The sequence below is a fragment of the Myotis myotis genome, unplaced genomic scaffold (assembly GCF_014108235.1).
Source record: "Myotis myotis isolate mMyoMyo1 unplaced genomic scaffold, mMyoMyo1.p scaffold_m19_p_1, whole genome shotgun sequence".
Lineage (NCBI taxonomy): Eukaryota > Metazoa > Chordata > Mammalia > Chiroptera > Vespertilionidae > Myotis > Myotis myotis.
The window spans coordinates 119021094-119028035 of record NW_023416313.1 but is presented as its reverse complement, the minus strand read 5'-3'; the positions used below and the strand labels follow the sequence as shown (position 1 = coordinate 119028035).

Sequence of the window (6942 nt, the reverse complement as noted above, 5' to 3'; positions counted from 1 at the left end):
GGAACACTTGTGCACTGCTGGTGGGAATGCAGACTGGTGCAGCCACTATGGAAGACAGTATGGAGTTTCCTTTAAAAACTGAAAATGGAACTCCCATTTGACCCTGTGATCCCACTTCTAGGAATATATCCCAAGAAACCAGAAACACCAATCAGAAAGGATATATGCACCCCTATGTTCATAGCAGCACAATTCACCATAGCTAAGATCTGGAAACAGCCTAAGTGCCCATCAGTAGATGAATGGATTAGAAAACTGTGGTACATCTACACGATGGAATACTATGCTGCTCTAAAAAGGAAGGAACTCTTACCATTTGCAACGTCATGGATGGAACTGGAGAACATTATGCTAAGTGAAATAAGCCAGTCAATGAAGGAAAAATACCACATGATCTCACTCATTCATGGATAATAGAGACCATTATAAACTTTTGAACAATAATAGATACAGAGGCAGAGCTGCCTCAAACAGATTGTCAAACTGCAGCAGGAAGGCCGGGGAGGGTTGGGGGGCAGGAGGTAGGGGGGTAAGAGATCAACTAAAGGACTTGTATGCATGCATATAAGCATAACCAGTGGACATAAGACATTGGGGTTAGGGGAGGCTAGGGGACTGTCTAGGGCAGGGGGATAAAATGGACACATATGTAATACCCTTTGTAATACTTTAAGCAATAAAAAAAAATTATCCAATAAAAATGGAAAAAAAAAGAATATCAATTAAATTTAAACTGGTCCTTGCATCAAAATCTTCAGTTGAGGTCACAAAATCAATTCTCCCTTCTCAATCAGACCAATAAGCAAAGGCATTTAGTTACCACAATTACACAATTTTTCCCAATTCAATCCAAACCTTAAACTTCTAGCTGGCAAGTTACATATTCAGCATTTCTCAGTACTCAACCAACAGATTTAATTCTGTCCTCTAGATTTTTCATGAGGCAAATTAGAGTAAACTTTACTTTTTACTTTCAAGCGGCTCTGGAAAACCACATTTGAGCCTTGCAAAACAGGTTCTGGCCTACCTGGTATTTTCAGATGTAAATTGACCACATTCTTTCTTTTAAGATTTTGCTACAGGTGGGAAGCAACTAGCCCCTTCCTTCATTAGAAATTGCCTTGGGAAGCCAGCCTGAACACCCTTCGTTAGCATTTAAAAACTGTTCTTTATTATGGAAATGCCAATCTTTCTGCTAGAATCTAGCATCATTATTTTTTCCTTTGGGTAAATAATCAGTCTTGGGTTCCATCCTGCACATTTGCAAAGAGACTCCAGCTCAAAACTCTATCCAAAATCGGACTATGTGTGTATTCGTTTTAAGCCAGCTTTTCTCTCTTTTTTTTTAAATATATTTAATTGATTTTTTACAGAGAGGAAGGGAGAGAGATAGAGAGTTAGAAACATTGATGAGAGAGAAACATCGATCAGTTGCCTCCTGCACATCTCCTACTGGGGATGTGCCCGCAACCCAGGTACATGCCCTTGACCGGAATCAAACCTGGGACCTTTCAGTCCGCAGGCCGACGCTCTATCCACTGAGCCAAACCGGTTTCGGCAGCCAGCTTTTCTCTTTACACGTGCACAGAAATCCCAGGCGCATTTAGTTGGGGAGGGGGTGACCTGTTTTCGCATATCCTCACTCAGACACCTGCCCGACTGAAGTCATGGAGCCACACAAAGGAGTGGAGAGGGCAGGCCCCCTCCCTCCACACTCGCACACTTTCACCAGACATTCATTCAGAGTTTAAACAATAACAACTTCCCAACTCCTGAGGGAGCTCTACAGCCTCCCCCAATCTCCTTGAAATGATCAATCACAATACCCAAAGGAGCAGTCTGAGTCCATCTCATAACGTCCGTCCAGTAAGTCCACAGAAAACAGAAAAACACACACACAGACAAACAGAGGGGCCCAAAGAACAGCCTTCCAACTCCATGGAAGCAACTAGACAATGGCCTTACGCCAAACTGGCGGGAGCAACCCGCCTCATCTCAAATACGTGAGGGGAATACACATCCCTCCTGGGGAGCAGAACGTCTTCCGACTCTCCCCACCCATGGTCCTTCAGCAGTGTGTCCACCTAGACCTCTTCGAGAACTACAGAATTTCAGAAGTGAGCTCACAAAGGACAGAACATATAACACACAGAACAGAATACACAACACACAGACACCTACCACGGCCAGTCAGACTCTCCGGATCGGGGTCCCTTGAAGGTCTTGGGGATCCCGGACGAGCCCCCAAATGTTATGCCCAGATTTCAAGATCCCCAAAAGCCCACCAGGGAGCCAGCCGAGGCCAATGCAAAAGCAAAGAGTCTTTATTCGAGCTTGCTCAGCTTCCCGACCACACTCACTGACGCAACAGCAAGCCAAGTGGCAGAGAGGGAGAACTCTGTGTGGAGAGAGGTTTTATAGGGGGTTGGAGTAAGGGGAGGAGAAAGGAATGTGGGCCCTGCCGATTGGCCAGGTGCAAGTCAGTGTCTTGTTACACAGGATGTGATCATACCTATGCCATGCACTTCCCTTTATTGTCATTGGTTAGTTTAAAGAAGTCCTGGGTGTGGCTAGCAGAGGCTTGGACTTCCGGGAAGAAGCCTTGCCGAGCACATGGCTGCCCAAAAATGGAAGATCCAAGGTAAGATGGAGGGCGTAGCCCTTACCCTTGGGCAAGATGGAGGGTGTAGTCCTCGCCCTTTCAGATACAAGCTAACTAGGAAAGAGGAATGTCCTCTCTGAAAAAGTAACTTGAAGGAAGACCAGCTTGTTGGGGAGGAGCCAACCCTGTAAGGACTTGGAAGATAGAAAAGCCAAAGCCCTGAGATAGGAATGAGCTCTGGTATTTCAAGGAACAACAACAAACCAACAAAAATGGTGCAGCTGGAGAGAGTAATGAGAGGTTATAGCAGTTTTGAAATGGCCAAGTAGGCAATAAAAAAATCATGTAGAGTCTTATAAGGTGTGGTAAAGAGTTTCAATGGTATTGTAAGTGTGGTGTGAAAAGGATGCTTACACAAGTGACAAGATGCGATTTATATTAAAGATCACTGGCTGATGTGTAGAGAATTGCAGGGAGGCAAGAGGAATCAGTTCAGGTGATAATTGACAGATGTTGCTGAGGGAATGTAAGAAAATTAAAGAAAAATAATAAAGAACAACTAGGTTTTTTGGCTTGAGCAACTTGGTGGTGGATAAAGGTTATAAATATTTCTCTCTTTTCCGCATCCAGCATGGCTAGACAGTGGTCTGGTTCCTGAGTAGGGGTGGCTTGAGATTGAGAAAATGAAAGAAAGAGACACAGAAATAGAAAGAAAAAGCTGGGGCCGGGTGGGACAGCTGTCCTCTGATGGAGAGACAGTGACCCAGAGCCGATCAGCGCATTTATTTTATACAGCAAAATACCAGGAAGTTTTACTGAAGCCCAAGACAAAGGAAATTATGTGCATTCTTGTAGCTTCTTTGTAATCATCACTTCTGGGTGGGCCCAGATAATTGTGTTTGTTTCTGGTGCTTGGCTGGATTTAGATAATGAAACCCAACCCCCTGGCACATGAGCTGAAGGTCAGGCTACAATACACCTGCCTCTGGCAAGGTATGTTTCCAGGGCATGGCTCTGCCAGGCACTGCTGGATTCAGGTGACAATCAGCTCAGGGGCCTTTCCCAGGCACTCTCTACAAAAGGTTCCACTGCTTGAGATGGCCTAAACTTAAAGATGAAACATTATGGAAGAAAAATTCAGGAATTCTGTTTTGGGTGGAACTTTCCAGAATGCTTGGTGAGAGGTGAAGGAGCGGCAGCCTCCTGAGGTGCATGCAGCAACACGCTCTTTCCAGCTCCTCCACACCTGCCTCGGCCTACTCACCGGCTGTCAAAAATGGTGAAAGAAACCACTTACTATGATGTTTTAGGGGTCAAACCCAATGCCACCCAGGAAGACCTGAAAAAGGCTTATAGGAAGCTGGCCTTGAAGTACCACCCTGTTAAGAATCCAAATGAAGAAGAGAAGTTTAAACTGATTCCTCAAGCTTACGAAGTGCTCTCTGATGCAAAGAAAAGGAAATTAAATGACAAAGAAGGAGAACAAGCAATTAAGGAATGTGGAACAGGTGGTGGTTTTGGTCCCCCCACAGACATCTTTGATATGTTTTTTGGAGGAGGAGGAAGGATGCAGAGAGAAAGGAGAGGTAAAAATGTTGTGCATCAGCTCTCTGTAACCTTAGAAGACTTATATAATGGTGCAATGAGAAAACTAGCTCTACAAAAGAATGTGATTTGTGACAAATGTGAAGGCCAAGGTGGTAAGAAAGGAGCAGTAGAGTGCTGTCCCAATTGCCGAGGTACTGGAATGCAAAAAAGAATTCATCAGATAGGCCCTGGAATGGTTCAGCAAATTCAGTCTGTGTGCATGGAGTGTCAGGGCCATGGGGAAAGGATCAGTCCTAAAGACAGATGTAAAAGCTGCAATGGAAGGAAGATAGTTCGAGAGAAGAAGATTCTAGAAGTTCATATTGATAAAGGCATGAAAGATGGCCAGAAGATAACATTCCATGGTGAAGGAGACCAGGAACGAGGACTGGAGCCAGGAGATATTATCATTGTTTTAGATTGGAAGGACCATGCTGTTTTCACTCGACAAGGAGAAGACCTTTTCATGTGTATGGACATTGGGCATACAGCTGGTTGAAGTTTTGTGTGGCTTCCAAAAGCCAATAGCTACTCTTGACAACCAAACCATAGTCATGACCTCTCATCCAGGTCAGATTTTCAAGAATGGTGATATCAAGTGTGTATTAAATGAAGGCATGCCAGTTTATCATAGACCATATGAAAAGGATCGCCTAATCATCGAATTTAAGGTAAACTTTCCTGAGAATGGCTTTCTCTCTCCTGATAAACTCTCTTTGCTGGAAAAACTCCTACCTGAAAGGAAGGAAGTAGAAGAGACTGATGAAATGGACCAGGTAGAACTGGTGGACTTGATCCAAATCAAGAAAGACAGCGCCATTACAATGGAGAAGCATACGAGGATGATGAACATCATCCTAGGGGTGGTGTTCAGTATCAGACCTCTTAATGGGGCCAGTGAATAACACTCACTGCTGGCATTTTACATACAGTAGTGAATGAGTGAAGGACTGTAACCATAATATGCTCACTGCTTTTTATTGTTTTTGTTTTAATATTCAAGTATAGTAGTGTTTTAAAAGTTAAATGAAGAATAAACTCAAATATAAAAGCTCTGACTTTGCCCTATATTTATGATGACTTGTGTGCAAGATAAGTTTAATACCTGTAAAAAAAAATTCCCCTAGCATTTGCTAGGCCATACTTTGTAATTAATTTCAGCTATGTACATGGAATAGCTTAGACTGAAATGCTAGATATATGTATTGACTTTGGTGTGTGACCCTTAATTGTTAAGCTACGAAGTTACAATTCTGTATTTAACTGACAGTCAGACAAAGAACTGAATTTGTAGAGAAGTGTTAGTTTGTATAGTTGTATTAAGTGGGATTCATTGTGATGCCTCTGCATTTATTCTGTTGCCTCAACTGTTACTTGAAGGTGGCATGCCATATAATTTAACCTGCGGTATCAGTGATAGAAATGATACCTTTCCAAAGAAGGGGTTTATCATAATCTGCTTCTTGAGGGCTTGCATCTGTAGAATTGCATTCCCTTCTGTGGTGCCATCTTTTTTTTAATTATTATATGTAACTATATATCAGTCCTTGGTTACATTTTTTCCCCCTTCTCTTTGGACCATAAGCCTTAGAGTAGTGACTTCTGGAGTAGGCTAACTTAGAAGTTGAGTGATGAAACCTTTACATGGAGAAGTAATTTGCATGTATGAGATGGGAAGGTGTGTTTTAGGTATGTTACCGGCTTACTTTAAACCATTTAACTTATGCTCCAAAGTAACTGTAATTTAATGTTGGTAGTATAGCAAATTATGAATAGCTTTATTGTATGTTTAAAGTCATATGTTCACAAGCTTAAATCTGGCTACCAGAATTTAAGCAATTCTTGAAATGTATGAATGTCTCCTTAATACACTGATTACAAAATAAAAAAAAAAGAATTCTGTTTTGAACTTTCTAAATTTGAGATTCAATCAGCAGATTAACCCCCAGGGAAGGTACATCTCTCTGTTATCCATTAAAAGAATCCTTTCTGCTCTTAAATGCTGTGGTTCCATGAGATTTTAACTTCAGGTCAGTGTTTGCTAACATTCCTTCCACCCTCAGCATGTGCACACACACATAGATACAGTTAAGCTCTTTGTTGAATTATGAAATTAAGAAATGGTTTCCTTTTTAATTCTTCAAGCTCCTTAAGAAGGAATTTTCAAAAATCCTTGAATCTGCATTTAAGATTGGCATAAAGCAGCTAAATGTTCTACAATATAAAAATCATACCATCCCCTGATGATTAGAAAATACTTGGGCAAGTAATGTAAAGTGTCTGCTTGAAGGAGACTGACCAAAAATATATTTGGCATCATTCAAAGAAGGTTGTAATATGAGAAGACATCAGTGATGGGGCCAAAAGGTTTGTGGACTCAGCAAATGGGTTTCTTCAAGGGGTGCTTTTGCTATCTTCAAGGACAGAAAGTTACAAGGCAGCTGGGTCCCGAGAGTGTAATATAAGATGATAACCTATTTTTCTTGGGACTGGTGGATTTTTTAAGTAAACTTATATTTTAAAAGAGGTTCTTGTTTTTTAAGGATAAATGTGGCCATCATGGATTTTATTCATCTCTTAGGAGAATGAATATTTTGGATTCATTAATTCAAACATTTTCGTAGTACTGCCCTAGCTGGTTTGGCTCAGTGGATAGAGTGTCAGCCTACAGACTAAAGGGTCCCAGGTCAAGGGCATGTACCTTGATTACAGGTTCTTCCCCAGCCTGGGCCCTGGTAGGGGCTCATGAAGGA

General features: G+C 41.9%; 1 pseudogene; it reads left to right on the top strand.

Annotated features, from left to right (window-relative positions):
- The first annotated feature begins 3405 nt into the window (after window positions 1–3405).
- LOC118676224 lies at window positions 3406–6029 on the top strand (annotated as a pseudogene).
- Window positions 6030–6942: the final 913 nt, after the last annotated feature.